This window comes from Oryzias latipes, chromosome 7 (genome assembly GCF_002234675.1).
Source record: "Oryzias latipes chromosome 7, ASM223467v1".
NCBI lineage: Eukaryota > Metazoa > Chordata > Actinopteri > Beloniformes > Adrianichthyidae > Oryzias > Oryzias latipes.
The window spans coordinates 3,863,653-3,883,823 of NC_019865.2; the positions used below are offsets into that span (position 1 = coordinate 3,863,653).

Consider the following 20,171-nt stretch of genomic DNA (forward strand, 5'->3'; position numbering starts at 1 on the left):
AAAAGTATTACCTGAAATTTGCGTGAGTATATTTACCACTCCTTAATTTCCTTTGAAGGCTCAACTGCAAGGATTGAATCTCTAAATATGATTTTTATGTTTTCTTTGGCTCATGTTCACTTGTATTGTTTTACACCTATCCGCAGTCTCACATGGTTCTCTTTACTTGCCTTTGTTTTTGCCTCACCATTGTTATACATACATACATACATACAATGTATTTATTGTTTTTTATTTGGATTGCATTTGCCTAACCAACATGTTTTGACCTGCCTTGGACTTTCCTTTGCTTAGCATGTGTGCACACTGTTTTGTTATGTTTTGGGCAAAGTAATTTTCCTTTGCAGTGGATTTTAGATGAAATGGAAGGATGAAAAAAATAAATAAATCTGAATCTAAATCTAAGGGATACAGTTCCACTATGTACTCCTCAGAAGCATATCCCCTCCTTATTCCTAGAGAGTAGTAGCAGGACGGAGTAGTTGGATAGAATACAGTATTTCCCTCGTATTTGCGGGGGTTAGGGACCAGAGACATCCTCAAATACGCAGGATCCGCAAATTCCGAATACGTAGGACAGAATATGTTATGAAAAAAAACATGAACACGGCACTGCCTTTCAAGCCGTCTTTGACATCAGAGTATTTGTAAGTTGGTCCAAAGCAGTGGGAGCACCAAAAAGACAGAACGGCGCCTGGCTGGCCTCATACTTAGAAGCCTTTCACCTTTTGGAACATTACAACAAAAGGAAGTGGTAATGCAAACCAAGGGGTTTAAACTGGTTTCCTGCAGTTTCTGATTAATTGAAACCAAATAGTCCTGTCTCCAACGTAGAAGATTGTGTTCTTGGTTTATGGTTAAGACTGGAATTGGAATACTTTACCATACACCCGTTTGCAGAGACAGTCAAAATGTCCAGGGCAAATTTTATGAATCTGTCGACCACTAAGTAGTAGTAGTAGTAGTAGAATCCAAACTTTATGTAGGTCTCATTTGGGTCACAGAAAGCGATCTGATGTCAGTCTGTGCAAATGCATGACAGCTGTTGCATCAGCAGATTCCAGATCTACAAAAGCTTCAATCCTCTGTTACATCTGGTAGTTTTTTTTGATCAGAAATTATTTCTCCCTATCCAGAGAGGACAGTTCATCCTTTTTTTAAATCATTGATGCACCAACAATGGCACTTATCATCCTCCAGGTAACCATAATAAGAACCTGAATTTACCATGAAATCACACCCAAAAACATGTTTGAGTTCTGTACTAAAGTTGATCGGTCGCCTGCTATGCACTGCACATTCTTATTAAATGTTGTGATGAGAACCACATGCTTTGTGTTATGGCACAATGAATTTAACTGGAGAACCGGCAGAATCTACGCTTCCTTTTTTCATGCAAAACCTCCAGCAGACAATCAACACGAAACGTAGAATGACAGGTTTGTCACACCCACTGAACAATGATGAATAGACAAATATTTAAATTTTTTTATCTGAGTCAAGTGGAAACACAATGACTACCTCCTGCCTACCATCCAACTCTGAAGATGGAAAATCCATATTTTAGAGAGGTTTTACCACAAATGCAAATGCAGTTTTCATTTTGGCCCCATTTGAGGGTAATTCCTCTCATAAGCCCATCAAAAGGACTAGAAAATCATATTTTACCGTCACCTAAAAAGTTTTCAGCGAATCCCCTGGAAGTAAAACATGTGGAACCCATTGTGGCTTTTAGGTTTGGAGCAGATGATCTGCAGCTCACTAGTTAAGGAAGTAACTAAATTTGGTGGGAAGGGGAACTGCATGTGACTTCTCAATGGGGATTTCTGTGAAGTTAGTTTCCCTTTGTTCAACAATGAAGTAGGTCGTGGAAAAGAAGTTGCTTCTTCCTTTTTTAGTTTTTGTTTTTACAATTGTGGACATTTGTATCTACAGAGTTGGTAAACACGGATGGAAGTACCATGCCTTTTCCACAATACATTGTTTTAGATTGAAGATATCCAAAGCCAGAGGCGTTTATTGTTAGTTCACTCAGGCCACATTGACAATAACCTGTACAGGGGGTCGACCCGTAGGAGTGCTGTAGGTTTTCCGGTTGTCCGGGCCCGTGGAGGATCGCAGAGACAAGCGGCCACATTTAAAGGGAGCACATGTCTTGCATCTTGTGCGGCCACCTCAAGGGTCTTCATGACAATGGAACGTACCAGTGTCGTGCATGTGATAAATGTACCATGACTTATTTGTAAGGATAGTGTAAGTTTCACACACTTATGACGTACGCGTCATGCTGTTGCACTGGCCTCCTACTGACTGCGTGCAAATGCGAGGAGTCTACGTGATGTTCACACAAACTTTGCTTTGATTGCCTAATTTCCTCATGTATCACTGATCACGTGAACAGCAGCAGCGCCCCATTGCGTAGCGCTCAGGATTTGGGAGGGGGTGGTTGAAAAAAAAATCTGTACAACACACGTCTGTGTCACCTAATTCCCCCTAACTTATTTATGTGTTGCTTAAGTTACAACCTGTCGCTTGCAGCAATCCTGTAGAAAAAACAGATATTTCACTCTCCGGGCTTGCTGAGCGGTCTACGACCTTGATATTTCACGTGGGCCACCTGGTTTACAGGTTTGCCCATTTTTCACCTGCAGACAGCCCGTATCCACCCATTATAGCAGTTGTGACTAAAGCATCACTCCCAGTTGCACTAAAACACTGTATCTTCCCCTCTAGCCTGTGTTGAGTAGTACTATCACACAAGTAGAAAATGGTTCAGATGTGCAATGATTTATTTGAAACTGATGACAACGTGTGCCAATTTGAAGCTGTTTCATGTTTTCCAAGGCCCATTTAACCTTTCCAAATAAACGGGTATTGAAAGCAAACAGTCAATTCAAAAGCAGCGCACTGAAGCACCTGCAGAATGTAAAGATTCTTACGGGGAAAATGAAACTCTGCTTTATTCCCACATCTGTAAATAGGACTGTAGGAGGGGACAGCAGACAGACCAGAAACACAGGAGTGGAATATTAGAACAAAACCCAGCACTCTGAGGGAAACTAAGACACACTGCATCTGCTGGGGATTTCACCTGACAGAGAGAAACTCCACAACACTCGTGCACTCGTTTAAAGATAGTAAATCGGAGAGGATGTGACTCACAAGCAGCCACGGGTGTGAAGACAACAACAGCCGCGCTCACACACATTTTTCCCTTTATGAGTCACGGAGTAAAGTGTGATGGCAGACCATAGTTCAACAATAAATCCATTGCATACAGCCACGTGAAGCAAAGCATACAAGTCATGTGAGGGGATCGCTGAACCGGGTGTGTTTGGTTATCAGTGCGTGGGAGGAGTTTGTGAAGAAACGGTTTTTGCACAAAGACAGCGGGTGTGGCACGTTTTGATTCAAGTTTATATATGCAGTTCCATGATTAATGCCATAGCTTAAATACTCATTAGTCATTATGGAATGCCTTTGTGCTTAAAGGAGCAAAACTGTCGGTTTTTCAGGAGGACCTGAAGTTAGCAGCTGTCAAACACGTTGTGGGATCTCCAGTGTACAGCACACCCACATCTTTCTGCTTCTGCACGATCCGATTGTTCATCAGACCTCCATCTATACCAACTTCTTCAGCCTCTTCAGGAGACACTGAAGCAGTTAAAAAAAGAAAAAAGATAAAAACATGAACAAAAACCGAAAAAATGTAGTTGAAAGACATGGATGCCTCCAAGTGGACTTAGGTTATTGGAACAGGCTACACTCCAAAAGGACACTGGCGGTCCCTGTACAAGTTGCCTGTTGAAAAACGCACAGCTGATCTCCAATGAGGAATTGTACATGGTGCCATAGCTACAAACAGATACAAAGCACACTTTGTTCTAACTCAATCAGACAAGTGTGAATTCTGTGGGGCATCTGAAACTCTGGCCCATTTGGGGATACAGTGTGACAGGTTTGTTTACAGTCTTGGAAAACTGGTGTCTCAGGCTTGCGGAGGTGCTTTCCTTCACATTGTTCGTTTATGGTCCTAAGTATACGGTCCGAAGGAAACATATATATATATATATATATATATATATATATATATATATATATATATATATATATATATTATATTATTAAGCTAAATTCGCAATTTGGTTAACAAGGAAAAATCCGTTACTCTCTGCTGGTTGTGTGGGTGTTCCTGTTATGATTTCTTTCTCTCGTGTGAATGTTGAATTGGCTTATATTAAGTTGATCGATGACCTTCAGAAGTTTAAAGGTATGTGGGCTCTGGAGGGAGTTCTGTGTACTATTGGGTAGGATGATAACATTGTGTTCCAATTTGGATGGATTACTGGCATACATACTGTTTTGCTTCGCAATGGGGGCTACCCTTTAGGTTTTCATTTTTATTAATGTACAGTGTGTCTTTATTTTAATGTGATTTATTAAAGGATTGTAAATCTTTCTTTCTTTCTTTCTTACTTTTTTGTGCCTTTTATTACCCTTTAAGTTTCATTTTCATTCAGCAATATGGCTTTCAAGCCTGCATTTTCTTCTGGAAATGCAGCTCCTTCTAGTTTTTTTTCTTATTGCTTTTTTAAGTGCTTTTTAAGTCCAACAATTGTTTTTAGCAGTTCAGTGATCAGAGTGTGCATACGTAGCATCACAGCTGCAGGTTTGAATGGAACTCTAAATGCTAAATATAGCGAGCAGGGTTTGTTATAAATGCAGACTATTAACTTGGCTGATGAATTCAAATATGATCAATGGATTTCAAGTATTTTGTGCAAATTGAAGACATTTTTAAGCTGCACTGGGCATTTCTTTTTAGTAGTATAGAGAGCCAAACTAAAATGGATTCAGGTAGATATGGAATATGAAAGTGTTGATCTTCAAGAGCAAACAATATTTTTGCAAATTACTTGTGTAATAAATTGCAGCTGAAAGGTTAATTGTTGTGTTTTATAACCAGCATCTTGGTTTTATTGTTTTGGCCATCTGTCCAACGCTCCTGGAAGTTCCACATGAGCTCATATCAAGGATATAAATGGCGAAACATTAAAGGACATAAAACCTGGGGGCTACAAAAACGTCTGACAAAAAATGTCATGTCTAACATTTTCAGGACGTATAAGTCCACAGCATCCTTTTTGGGAATCCAAAGTGTTTCCAATGCCAATTTCTAACCAAGAACTGTAATTCCAGCAGTTCAAACTCAGACTTTAGGAAAACGTTTAGCCTTCCTTCTAAATTTAAACCCTGACTACACCTGCCTATACTTGGCCTAAAACCCTGTGTGAAGAATGTCGGACTGGACAGCTGAAATTAAAGGTCCAGGAGTCGTTTTTGAGTTTTCTATTGCAGGTTTGAAGTTGATCCTCTGAGACAGAAACATTTCAATTTGAAAGGAACATTTTCCATGAAATTTGAGATATAAAACATGATATTTTAACCTAAATTTTGCGAGGGAAGTCGTGCAACATTTGCATTTTATTTGCATATTATGTTTATTTTATTGGAAATTCAACATTTGCTTGCATTTATAAGCAGTGGAAGCCTAGAAAAATAGCAGCCCATAATATCTCCTCAAAATGTAATGTAGGTTTTAGTGAAACATGGTCAATAAAGCAGCTCACAAATCACTGACAATAAATATGTTCTGGTGGTTTGTGACATTATTTGTGTTGTATTAGCTTATTTTAAAAAGTCAATTCAATAATTAAAAACTATTTTTTTCTTCAAATTTTTTCCACCAGTTTTCATCATTGTTTGTCTATTCAGCAACATTTGTTAATGTTAAAGCAGCGCCTGTCTTACCTTGCATTTAAATATATAATTAATCAAATATCATGGCATAAAAATGTAAAACCTTTGATTTAAAGACAAAAACTGATTGGTCCTTAGATCAAGCCTTGGGGTGGACATTGCCTATTTCAAATCCAGTTTATGATGTATAAATGTTTAAACAGGATTTAACATAACTTTCTCCTGTTTCAGTTCTTTCAAAGTAACAAAACCAAATATATTGTTGATTTAAGTTTTTTGTTAAATCTGCATCAGATATAACAGGCTGATGTTGACTTAAGAGTGTATAATTACATACAAAATTTTGTAATTTTTTTAATTGTTTTAGCTGTAAAGATGAACCTGTTTTTTTACTGTTATATATATTGACATATGTTGATAATTGATACATATTGATACATATATAAGATATATATATATATATATATATATATATATATATATATATATATATATATATATATATATATACTGAAAAAATGTATTTCCATTGGCCAAAATGGGGGGAAAAATGTCAAATTGGCTATTTGTTTATCTATTTATTTATTTTTAACTTATCATGTCCAGCCAGAGTGCAAACAGATAAGAGCTGAAGGCCTCTTGTGTTGGATAGATTTTTCTGTCACAATAGGGAGTTACGAATCTTTTGGCACACAAGGTGTGTATTTGTACAAACCTCTTTTTGTATTTGAAACTATTTTAATTATTTCAATTATATTTCTATACATTTAGTGTTGGACCGGAGGTAAAAAAAGAAGATAGAAGGAACGAGTGGAATGCCAGAGATGGTGGATAAAGGTACAAAAGAAATGGGAGAAATAGCAAAAAAAAGGTGTCAAAGAAGTTAGAGGAGGATTAAGAAGTAGGAGGGGGTAGAATCACAAAAGCAACAAGCTGCTAGAGGTTTATTATCGTTACTATCAGGTGTAGATGTTAGTTAAAAGGTAGCGGCGCATGTCCACAGTGTCAAATTAACTTTAAAAACCCAGAATAATACGATTAAGTTTGTCCCAAGCTGAATACAGAATCCAAAAAACATCAAAATAAAGTAAAATATACTATTTTGTTTCAATTCATTCTAATGTGGCCAGATTCTAATTATTTTTTTTAACAATCTTTCTATGTAATTATTAATTTAGGAGCGGCTGTTGTACAGAGGTAGAGCAGCTTTGGCTCCTGTCCTGTGTTGAAGTGTCCTTGGGCAAGACAGTGGACTGAACTGCTTCTGGTGGTCTGATTAAGACATGCATGGCAGCAGAGCTATGGCAACATTGTGTGAATTTGTAAATAAATTAATGGGATTGTGACTGTACAGCTCTTGACCTTTAATCCAGGTAGAAAATGTGCTTTATTTAATATACGGCATTTACTGCCGTTTTTCTTCTGAGTGTTCCTGTTAAGGCACAGAGTTGTGTCTGATTCTGCAAAAATAAAGATAAAAAAACCCCCATAATGTCAAATCCAGTAACAGATATCTCTATCTACTTTATCAACTACCCTTACAGCCGATCCATTCAAAAACCGGTGTGTTTATTATTATGCAAATTACCTTAACCATGTGGTTGTAAACAATGACAATGAGCCGCGGCGGTGGAGCAGGTCAAACAAACCGTGAGGAAGGCTGAGTGCTGCTTCTGTGTTTGGACTCATCTTTGTGACTCATCTTTATGTGCTCAGCAAACAGAAAAAATGTTTCCACAGAAACAAAGCAGCACAGCCACTCATCCACTATGAATGGATGGATTTGTTTACATCCAGGTCCTCCTCCCCCCACCTCCAGGCTCTTTCCCTCCCTTTGTCTGTAAGCCGCCATGCACCCGACCTCCCACTTGTTCCGTGGAAGCCCCCTTATCTCAGCCCCACACTTCCATAGAAACCAGCACGCCCTTAACAGAAGCCCGTGAGTGACATGTGTGGATGCCCCTCTGCGCATGCACTGATGTTTGTGCACGAGCAGCTGAGTGTAGGGGCGGGGCATCTTGCATCTCAGTTTCTCTGGTCTGTGCACCCTGGCGGAGGAAGTCGCTGCTCTTTCCTGGAAAAGTGTTGCAGACCCTGAGGCCCCCGTATGTCCACAGAGCTGCTGTGTGTGTCAAATTCAAAGGCCCCTCTCCAAACACTGCTGTCAATATCGTTAATTATGCCTCAGAACTTCAAAACAAAGCAGAGGACCCCCAATTTGAGACAAAAGCCAGTTATTTGCTTTACTACTTCTGCTCAGTAAAGTCACTTCTTCCTCTTCTAACCCCGTGAACAAATCCACATACAATATTACTTGAAAGAAGTTCAATTTACATTATAATCAACAGAAACAGTAGAACTAAAGCCACAGTCACATAAATCCGTACGGGTGATGCTACTTCTGGGTTGCATGGGCCTGTGGACGGTCCTAGAGAGGAGCGGCTGCATCTCAGGCAGAGCACAGGTGTGTCTTGCAGTTTCCTTGAGGCTCACGCAACCACCTAAAGGAATGTCAAGAAAAATAGATGTACCGTTGTCATGCATTTGGGAATTGTGTCGTGAAGTATTTGCAAGCCTAATGTGATTTGCACGCACCTATAATTAGTGAGGTCATCAATGAGGTTCCTTACTGACCGCTGCATGTACGCGGTGTGCGTGTGATGCCTGTGAGATGACCACACAAACTACACTCAAGCTGCGTTTTCATAGACTATGAAATTGTGCAAATTGGATTTGCGATAATACATGGGCCTAATGGAAAAACCACAATTTTGAAAAAAACTCGCATTTATTGAAAAACATTTTTTTCCCCTTGGAGGAGGTGGTTTTTGAGGCGCATCAAAATTGGCTTTTTTTTTTTTTGCAAAACTGCAATCGAAACACTTTTTGAATTAAATGAGTCAGATAGCGATGACGATGCACTTCTTTGTAGGAACTGGCTGCACAGCGGGCGCCACCAGGGGGCCCACAGCATCACATCTCAACAAAAGTTGGGCGTGTCATGTGGAATTGTTGGATTCACACCTCCTCTGTAAAATCCCCAGCCACCATTTCCCAAAATGGCTTCATTTCATCCGTAGCCGCTCCACCGCCTGGATAGGACGATGATGAGCGCTATTGCCGTGGCAGGAAATTGAATGTATCTGTTATAAAGCAAAGTATTGTTCACATCCATCGCCATGTTTTTGAATGACTTATCACGTGGGTAGTTTTTGGTTTATTCGCATAATTATGACCTCATTGGACCTAATCTTCTGTCTTCTGACCCTGACTCTGTTTGCGTGCTGCCTGCCTCGACTCTCACCTGGATCTTGACTACCCTTACAAAAACGTGTCTTTTCGACATTTCTAGAATTTTGAAAAAGTTTTGTGCATTTGTGTGTTGGAAATGCAGCTTCTGGTTGTCAAGCACTATTGGGCTTCCTGTGCAGTCCGCTGGATTTGGGCCACATCTACTTCAACCTTAGCCTTAAGTGTTGTAGAAGTGTTCACTACGACCTGTTACATACAGCAAAACCATAGAAAAAATGCACATGCACATTTTTGCTCTGCGGGTTCACCTAGCGGTCTACATCCTTCAAACGGGTGGAAACCAGTGCGTTTCTCCCTGTAAGGGCAATTACTTGTATTTAAAAGTAAAATTGTAAGTCACACTTCTTCAGCAAAAATTTTTTTGTTTTCTTGGTTAATTTTTCTTAGATTTACTGTTTACAATAAAGGTTTCATAATAACAGTATGATGCAGCACTTTTTAATGCATCATTAGGAGGTATGATCATGTCTCTAAATAATGCACACATTAACAAATATGTTTCAACATTCATGTCACACGTCCATTTTGAAATCTCTCAATGCTTGCAGGTTGTTTTCATTTGCATTGTATGGAAAAGAAAATATCTTTTAATTGAGTACTTTAGATTGATTCAAACGGTTTTTCACGGCGATTGCCATTTTCCTCAAAGCACAGGATGAATGATGTCACAATTGGGTGCGGCCGTGGTGCAGCGGTAGGGCGGTCGATCCATAATCGTACGATCACAGGTTCGATTCCCACCTTGCACACCCATGTGTCAAAGTGTGGGAGGGTGGCGCCAGTGATCAACAGCGGAGCTGCCACCAGTGTGTGACTGGGTGAATGGGACTGTGACTGTAAAGTGGTATATAAGTTTATACGCCCTTTACCATTTACCTTGTCCCATAAAAAAGTAGAAATGAAGAACGATTAGAGTTAGCTACACCCATTTTCTGAAGAAAAAAAAAAGAAGTTAATTTACGTGTTCACCCAACAGCTGATATATAAAAAAATCTGACTTCTTTTCGTTGTAATGAATTGAATAAAATGTACGTTTATTTCTGTTCTAAAGTCGGACTTAAAATGGAGCCAAAAATTGCCGTTTGCTAACAGGCCCTAGTGGTCATTTGACAAACTGCAACATTGAACAGAAGGCGAAGGCCCTGTTGTGTCACAGAAGAATGTCTACATTTGTTGGGACGTGACACATGTTTGCTCTGATCGATCGGGTCGAGCCATGAAGACCAAAGTGAGACTGGAGCAGCAGAGAGACGGCTGTCCTCCTTCTCAGAGAGCTAAACCACGCCATGGCGTCATCATTTGAAACCTTCCAACAACAGCTTTCAGGCTTTCCGAGCCAAAGCCATCACCTCACTGAGTTCACATATCAGCAAAAACATACGGGAATGCAGCGAGAGTGCTCAGGGAGGACTCCGTGGAGATTAGCTCATCAGAGGATGTCCGACTCCCCAGCTCTGACAGAGAGCTGAACAACTATGTCAGTGCATTCCTGCAGCCTCTGAGACTTTCACCAGGCAGCACCAATGAGCCTCAGAAGCCTTTTCACAGGATTACAGTTCAACTCCACCTCACAATCCAACTTCATGACTCATTTGTTAATGTCAGACACTTATGATTGAATTCTAACTTTGGTTGAATGCTACTTTGAACAAACCAGCTGCATTTGAGATTCGTGAAAAACGTTGTTTTCACAAAAGCCTGGCGCAATGCCACAAGTCACATTCTTTCCAGGGAAGTGCAGCATCTCCGGGGCAGTGTGGATCAGTCCACACTCATGCCTGGTTTTTGTGTGTTTTTTTTCCTTTCCTGCACCACCATCATCAAAACTCCAGCTGATCTGAACTTCAGCGAGGGAGAAACACAGTTCCTTCACTTTCACCAACGGAACGACACACACACACTGTTACTCACTCATGGCAGCTGACCCTCCTCAGTCTTTCCCAGAACTAACTGAGCCGATAAACACAGTTCAGACTCAGGTCTGACCAGAATCCCCTTGAATCACTGCTGAGGCTTTCTGATAAGGCCCCTCGTTTACTGTAAGAGATTTACTCATCATCCAGCTGTGCCTGAAATACTTTTGTTTTTGTGTTTTTGCACATATTTAACCCTTGTGCTATCTTAGGTGACCCCACCCTTCCATTGACGTGTTCTCCCTACCATGACAAAGGTGGATAAAGGTGGAAAGATGTCATGTAATCCATGGACATCAGTGAAGATCACAAATCATTGAAGAAAAAAGGTTCAGTGCACTGTCTAGTGGGTCTAGATGACCCAACTCCCAATGTTAAAGTGCCTAGGATAGCACAAGGGATAAGGTAAATTTCAGCTGAATTTTCTACCACCATATTTGGGAGCATTATTTAGTCTAAACAATAAAACTCCCACAACTGTGGGTTGTTGACAGAATGAAGAAAGATTTGGCTTGTTGTCAAAAATGTTAAAAAAAACTCCAGATTAGTGAAATGTCCTCAATATCAATATGTATGTATCATCAAAGTTGAAGCTTTCTTTTTCTATACCTGCTTGGTTCTGTTCGGGGTCACTGGAGCCCTTTGGGCTAATGCTGAGGCACAGGGGGGAGGTTCACCTTACCCATAAAAGTCCTGCTTGTACGAACATTATTCATTCTACAGATCCCATAATGCATTGCAGAACTGTCCTAATGGTCAAGCCTATTGGCTGTACATAAGCTCTGGAGTGAGTGAGTGTGGCGTAACTTACAGAAAATGTGATACCTATATTCTCAGCAAAATGAAGTCAATTCGATCCTCTTTTTTTTGTTTTTTGCGATGAGGATGCCGCCATTTTGGATTCAGCAGTGATTGGTTCGAGTTGGTCTGAGTCAGCAGTTCTATAGCAACCACTCTCACCAATAAGGAGTGGGCTTGTTGGAAGGCCACATCCCTACCATTTGACAGTGAGGTACGGGAAATCTGTCAATCTTGCCAGCAGGCTCTACCTGGTTTTATTGAGGCATCTGATTGGCCAGTTAATAACTTAATTAACTTCCTCCACAGGAAACATTATGAAGGAAAATTAGGATAATCAAGAACATGTTAACAGAAAAAGGTATCAGAGCAAGAAGGGTTTTTCTGACCAATAGAATGACTAAGTAACAGCTGTTTATTTCTCTATAGAAGTCTACGGGATTTTGGCTTCTTGGAGCCAGCGGGTACTTCCTGTTTGGAGCGCCAGGGGGGAGGGGTCACTCAGTCAAGTTCTGATAGACAGTCAATGGCTAAGACAAAACTCTGTAAATAAAGGTGGATTAAAGTCATCTACAACTGTGAAAAGAGGCGGGGCACAAAAAAAACAAAAGTTCAAAGAATTTAAGCATTTTTTATCAAAGAAGATCGCACATGCTTGATCCCAAACATACAAAAATTCATAGAAGTTCAATGATTTTTTTCTGTGGCTTTAAAGCCAAACACAGAGGTGGAAACAGTCCTTTTACAGTGGAGTGAGCAGAGACTGACTGCGAACTGATGTGCTTCAGTCTGGAAGCCAGAGCGTCGTGGCTTTACAGTTAGCTACTATTCCGTGCACATACACTCATGGTGCGATGTGCACGCGAGCAGTTGGGTTTCAGTCCGCTCTCTTCAAGGACTCGGCTTCTTCACTCTGAAGTAAACAGGAAACCTAGGTAAGAATTTAGAGAAACCTGATTTCCTGTTGCAGGCTCTTCTGGGTGTTTCAGTTCTATAAATGTAAATAACACTCAGATGAATGTGATGCTTCATACATTTTAAAACGTCTGACCTCAACTTACCTGAAAATGATTCTCATTGCTTTTGGAGACAGCATTTTTACAAACAAAAAGAATAAAGCTTCAGAAGTGATTCTTCTTGCAACTCTAGGTTTTTGAAGGAAAAAAAGAATAAAAAGTTATTAATCTTTAGGTTTTGGAAGAAAGTCAAGAAAAAAACTTTTTTTTTTATTATTATTTTTTTTACAAACAATAAAAAAGCACAGAAAAACATCAGTATAAATATTTAAATATGTTGATTGCTATTAAAATTTTCACAAAAAACTTAAATATAAAGCAAACGTTTTGTATTTACATCCTAAAGTACACTATAAAAAAAATGCACATTAACCTTTCCATAGTAGTTGTGCAAAAAGTACAGTGCGGTCAATCTTAGCCCTTTTTTAAAATTTGGTTTCTTTTTATCCTTTTTCAAAAATGTTCTGAAACACTGATCAACCAAAAGTCTCCTTAAAGCAATCTGATGAGCTGTTGCAGGAAAGGGAACAACGCTAAAGCGAATTGAAATGCTTAACCTCATTGACGGTTGCTTTTCCAGTCATAATGATACAAAAAGGGGGAACCTGCAGCTAATTATCACACTGACTGCACTTACCTTGGTCAAAAATGAATCCCTAACCCGCAGGCCGGTCCATGCATCTATGGAAATAAAAAACCTTCTTAAAGCATCTAAGCCGGCCACTAAATTGAAACCTCCAAGCTAGGAAAGTTAACATAAAAACAAACGTATTTGGAAAGTTTATGCAGTAAAGATCCAGAAAGGAAACAGAAGAAGAGCCTTTCAAAAATAAAAGATGCATTAAACGAAAACTGTGGATTTATTGCAACAATTGTTCCCACAGACCATGATAATAGTGCGCAATACATAGCAACCGACTGTCGAGAGATGGTGCTGATAAAGTTGCTCAAACATTGGATTCTTTATTATATTGTATTAGAAAAATACTAGTTTTAGTGACCTTTTTTTTTTTAAAATCTACCCATTTGGTGTCCGACTATTTGGCTTCCATTTCGGCAGTTAAGAGAAAATCTAGATCACATTTTAATGGTTACTACACAAAATCCTGTGAACAAATGAAGTTTAAACAGGTGTTTTACAGACGATGAAGATAAACTTTACCCTCAAAAAGTAAAAAAAACTGGAAGCCAAAACCAAACGCCAGACGTCCACTTCAGTGTCTTACAGGTCGGTCCGAGAACATGCCGTCTGGCATTAAACCGATTCGAAAAAGGTTGGGAACCACTGCTACAAGGATCACCACAGATGCACCGAGCCCAATGTTGCATTGGTGCTGCAGGCTTTTTCCTCTGCAGATAAAATAACCAACCATTAACAAGTCCAGAACAGCACTCTTACATAACTCTAGCCCAATCTACACTGAGCAGTTTTCTCACTTTCTAACTGCCGAGGCGGGACAAACAGGACATTGACGTCTTCAATAATGTATGGAGCAGCTGGATGGTTTCCTACAGCTGTATCCTGGAGTTGTGCTGCGGTCTACTTCCCCTTATTCCCCACTCCTCTTTAGCAAAGAAAACCACCTTTCAAAGCCCCGCTAAAAGCTACACTCCTGAAATATTTATGCCCGGATCACTGCCACCTGCGCTTGTTTGCCCAACAGAAAGATTCTGCTGGGAGTCGGTCAGCGTTGCGATGCAAACGGACACCAAACAAGAGGAACTAAGCTTGAGCATCACCTGCAGTGCAGTACAACTTTAAACACAACATTGACTACATCTGATAAGCATCACCCATGTTTGCTCTTCTAAAGCAGGGCTGCCCAATCCTGGCCCTGAATGTTTTACAGTTCTCTGATCACTGCTGGGAGCTGACTCAGGTGTCTCCTCGTTCTGAATGATTGAACACACCTGATCCAGGTAATCAGCTGGGAGAGCTGGAAACCAGGCAGGGTGGTGGATCTTGAACAGTATTGGGGAGCTGTGTTCTACAGGTACTTTTGCAATGTTGAGGTGAAAACAGACAAAGGATGGAAACCGGATAGAACAAATGTAAGTTAACTTCAGCTTTCCTCTGTAGAGTCTACATCTTTCTCAGTTGTTCAGCTGATGCTTCAGGAGCTTCCTGATGTCAAGCTTATGCAGCTTGCCTTGCCTCCAGTTGTGTGCAGCAGTGAAAGTAAACCACATGTCGGCAGATAAAACTGCGAAAGAAAAGAGAAAAAAAAAAGCCTTCTCGTCACCTCTGGTTGTGTTGTTTTGCTGGCGGAAGTAAACAATTGAGGTTGCGAGTGGTGTGAACAAACAGGTAAACTCTGTGGCTGCAGACTTTCTTCTACCTGCAGCCAAGAAAGCAGATGAATCTCCGATTTCTGAGGAAAGTTTCTTTGCAAGATTAACCCTTAGTGGTCCAAACTCCCTGTTGTTTACAATACATAGGAATGGCAACCCCCCCCCCCCCCCCCCCATAATATAGTTTTTATTCACATTTTAAGGTGAAGTTTTTAAAAAGGTTTTAATCTTTAAAATTGATGGTTTCAAACAGACATGAGAGTTAACGACACATAATTGTGATTCGCCTGGGAGCAAATCTGTGGAAAATTTTATGTAATTTCGTGGCGCTTCGTCTGCTTTTTAAGATATTTTTCACATTGTGTTGACTTTGTCTGTGCTTTGCTTTTGGATTTATACATTTTTAAATCACCTTCAATTTTCTTTATTTCAAACACAAATGAAAATAAACAAGAGTTTCAAATCGACAGAACGAGACGGTGTGCTTGAAAAGGGGTGGGTTGAAGAGAAATCTTGTATGATTCCGCCCCTTTTTTTTTTTTTACAACACCTGATGATGTGCGCATTTCTATTTACAGTTTTATTCAAAACATTTACACTAAATTATGTATAGCACCTATGCAGAAGTGATCTTTTTTGTTGTTGATCATTTCTTGCCTTGTTCATTAGTGACATCTTGTATTCCAATATTTGTGAATCAGGAGCAGATGAAAAAAAATGCAGTTTGAAAAAGAGACAATATTTGTTATGTAAAAAACACAATGGGCAGGTCTCAAGCTTTCTGCTCCGCTCCATTCTGATGCATCCACTTGTAGATGACTAGATCTGTGTTTTCCTCGTCTGAGCATGAATCTGTCTCAAAACCTAATAGCTCTACTTTTGCTTTTTTTTTGCACGTTTAATTTTAAGATGGGGATGTGAGGGGCTGTAAGCTAGTGTGAGAGTAGATGTAAACAGAGAGCTCTCAGCAACAGGCGGGGGATGGTGGGCTGGGTTGTTAACAGTCATCATAATTATAAAGAAAAGAACACCGGAAACGCTTTCAAAATGGATCGAATAGAATGGAAATTCTATCCACTAAGATGTTCTCTTAAACTAAGATTATTTAGCTGTTAAAAATATTTTTGATGAGAACATTTTTCTTTGACAGAAAATAAGACATTTTTTTCTTGACACAGGAGTCTTTCTACAGTCAGTTTTTTGCTGTGTTTCTGACAAATTAGACTGAAGCAGCTACCTTCAAACTTTAGGAAAGTCTGCCGTGGCTCCTGTTCTGTCGTCCTATAATCAGCTGTATGGATGAGTGCAGCAGCCGTAACCCGAGGTGAACCTTGCTGTGGGGATCTGTGGTCTGTTTTTACAAGCTGTCTGAAGCGGCTGAGTGGTTTTCTAATACACTCATCTGCACGCTTGCTCCTCATGTCTCCTCATCTTCCTCGCCGTCTCTAAATCACTCTGCTTTCGTCTCCATCTGCTACCACACACCGTTCTGGTTATTCATCTCAGCCTTCCTCTCTTCTCTCGCTGCAATCTGCTCGCGTGCATCGCTGCAAATAACAGATTTGCTCTGGCTGCTTTCAGGCTTTTCAGTCATCTATGGAAATAAAAAAAACAAAACAAAAATAAAACGATGCTATTGCATTACCTGTCACCATGAAACGAGTTCATGCAGAGTTGATCTAAAGCAGTGCGTCTTAAATGGCCACAAGCATCTTTGCGTGCTTTCCGTTTGGCTTATTCATGGAGCTTTTGAATGAGGATGCTAACGTACATGTCTGGAGACATTTTACAGATGCACTGCATGGCAGGCTCCTGCAAAATTGATGAGTGCATTACAACTGGCTCCATCTCTGTGAACCAAATTACCCCTGAGATCATGAAACCACACAGGAATTCATCCCAGTGATATTGAGTCCAAATACAAACAGCCTTTAAAAAAACAAAAAGTGTGTGGGGGGGAGTTCCTAAATGCACAAAAAAAAGGAAACTGTAGACTAACCGGCCATGACAAAACAAGATTTTTAAGGGAAATAAGTAGTTTTTGTTTTTTTTGTTTTTGTTTTCTGTAACCTTAAGGTTTCAGAATCAGAAAACCTTATGGTCACTGTCCACATGTACAATGAGATACCAACCGTCACCATAGTGCAAAAAACTCTACTCTATATACAGAATATAAGCATGTAGGTTATGCACAAACAGTATGCTAAATAAATAAATGAATACAGCAATTCAAGTGTTACTAAAATAATAAAAGGCGCTATTGTTAATTTAATTAGAAGGTGGTGATTGGTCCACATTTGGTACTGCCTACAGGTATTTTTGGTCACAGAGTCCACTTTGATTGGCAGCTGGGAAAGTTCACCTGTAATGAAGTCCTCAGTTAACTGCAGGTGAATTCTGGTGTGGTTCATTCCAGCGTGAATGACGATGGAAATTCTTCCTGCGTCACTTGCTGACTGGATCAGGTGTGTTTAGTCTGTAGATGGATTCACCAGATCCAGGCAAACTAAAAAAACTAAGATAACCAATGGATAGAGGGTCTTGAAGACCAGAATGGGCAGTACTGGTACTGAAGGCATGTTGTTCATTATTTTGCATTGAAAGAACCCTTTGAAAGGTTGTCAGATAATCTCCCAAAGATGCATTCCAAAAGTAAAATGTTTACTTTTTTTGCAGATGTTTACTTTTTTTCCAGATGTTTTTTTTTTTTTTTTTTTAAAGGATCGCTTTGGTTCATCCCCTTCAACTTTGACAGAAAAAACTTGTTTTTAGGAGTTTTATTTTCCTGAAACCCGTGCTTAGAGTGTTGTAAATGGACACCTTCTGGGGGGGGGGCTTGTTGCTGCTGCTGCTTCGTTGGCGCCTCCATCTTGAAGGTGTGATAACCGAAAACAAGCTGTGGCTTGGAGGAAACTCAACAGTCATTGTTCAAAGAAACTGACCGGCTCTTGACAGGAAATCTTAGGTCTCAAATGTCAAACTCTTCCCCTCCGTTCACCATTATTTCAGAAGACACCTCTTCCACTCACTGCAGGGATATTTTTTTAACAAATTGTGTTTTACAGAGGCTTCTGAAGAAACAGGACGGATGAACTAAACTTATCACGGTTTGACGTAGAAGCTTTACCTGAAATCCCTTGACGAAATATCGAAACTTAAAACGACTTTGTGTAAAGCATCCGTTCAGTGTTTCCTTCTAACCTCTTGAATATACAATATAAAACAAAACAATTGATGGTGTAACCTACAATTTAAAATCTGGTTCTCATATCCACCTTTATCAGTCTAACAACATCTCACATTTTGACATGAGTTTATTTACGGTAACTTAAATATAATAGTTCAAAATCCACTAATAGTTGGGTAACGAGACCGACTGTGAATTGTTTGCTCTCATGAAACTAGAACTACAGTTTGTTAAGTCAGAGAGCAGAATAATCTCTAGAATATATGCAACCCAGGGTGGGGAAAGTACTGAGGCACTGATGGGGTTTAAAGTTTACTTTGATGACATGAATAACTAGAGATTAAATTCTGGGACCCATGTCGGAGATGTGAAAATTATGAACAAACAAAATTTATTAAAGGATCTAACATGAATAAAATAAACATATTTATACTTGTTTTCTTTATATTCCACGTTTTCCACAAACAAGATCCTCCCCTTATGCAACAGACACACAAGGGGGGCAACAAAGTAGGATTTTACCATTAATTTCAATTATTTAACTTTAAGGTTAAATCTAGTTCATTCAACAGATCATTAGGGCCTCCATAAAATAAAATAAATAAATATATGAGAATAAAGATTTAGATTTTGAGAAAAAAGTCAACAATTTATCAGAATAAAGTCTTGTGCTTTAAAACGTAGTTTTACATGAAAAAGTCATGCTGTTTGGAAAATAAAATGTCATTTATAGCTTTTGATACGTTTCAACAAAGACAATTAAACATTAACTGTTTTATGTTGCAGAAAATAGGGAGAAATCTGCTGAATCTGTCTTTTCTGAACTTTTTTTGTGAATGTACAACTGTATTTTCATGAAATTACATATTTATCCTTGTAAAATTATGAGCTTTAGAATAATAAATATATGATTTTTTTCTCATAAAATTCCATCCATCTTCTAAACTCGTTTTTGTCCAGTTTAGTTTGGTTTAGTTTAGCAATCAGTTATTGTATCCTATAACATATCCTATAACAATTAATGAAGCACGTTGAGAGAACTGTGCTGTAATATTGAGCTATATAAATGAAATTGAATAGAAATTGAATTTATTTAATACCCCTGTCGTTAATGCAGGAGAATTCCTCAAAATGGCTGAAAGTTTATTTTTACCATTGTGTCAAAATTGCATCATCTTTATAAAAACAAAAATGTATTGTCAGCCACAAAAGCTGTTTTTGCAAAAGGATAAAATGACTTACACTGTTGTTTTGGCTGTTTTCATGTACTAACAAGCCCCTCTAATCCAAGCCATTCCAGCTAGTAATCATAGTTAATACTCTCCTCCTGACAAAAACATCGAGGCAGAAGCCGCAGTGGAAGTTATAAACACTCAGAAGCATCAGTGAAAGCAGCATTTATCAGAGCGTTTCTGCTCTGGACGCCTTTGTGCTGAAATGATCAGTCTTAACGAGCCAATTGGTTACAGAGTCAGCTGACTTCATGTAGGGTCAACATCAAAGCGGTCACGACCCATAATCCCACCTGCTCTATGCCGCAGTTCGGAGCCTCTTTTGGAGACCAAATCCATCCAAATAGAAGAATGTTGGATCTTCCAGCCTCATTTGTCTTCCTTTCTATGTCCTCCTCACTCAGTGCCCCCTTCAAGTCCCCCCCTGCCGCTCGTTTTTTGTCATGCCTCGTATTGTTTGGGGAGTGGAAATGGCTTTTTTCTAAGCTCCAGCCGTGGATCACTGCGGGTCAACTCAGGTCAGTCTGATTTGTGAGTAAAGGAGCAGCCTCCAGACAAAGATCCGGCTTTTTAAATCAAGCTGACAGTGATGAAAGCACACGTTCTTTTCATTATCTAGTTTTTGATGGAGGAACCTGCTTTCAATGATAATAATAATAAT

The 20,171-nt window shown here is 39.4% G+C and overlaps 1 long non-coding RNA gene across 1 annotated transcript; it reads right to left on the bottom strand.

The window, feature by feature from the left end:
• Nucleotides 1–12,394: 12,394 nt before the first annotated feature.
• LOC105354319 lies at nt 12,395–14,986 on the bottom strand. Its single transcript, XR_908964.2, has 5 exons — nt 14,237–14,986; nt 13,962–14,149; nt 13,437–13,480; nt 12,845–12,928; nt 12,395–12,774 (listed from the first exon to the last, which is right to left on the bottom strand). It is a non-coding gene; the product is annotated as an uncharacterized LOC105354319 (long non-coding RNA).
• Nucleotides 14,987–20,171: the final 5,185 nt, after the last annotated feature.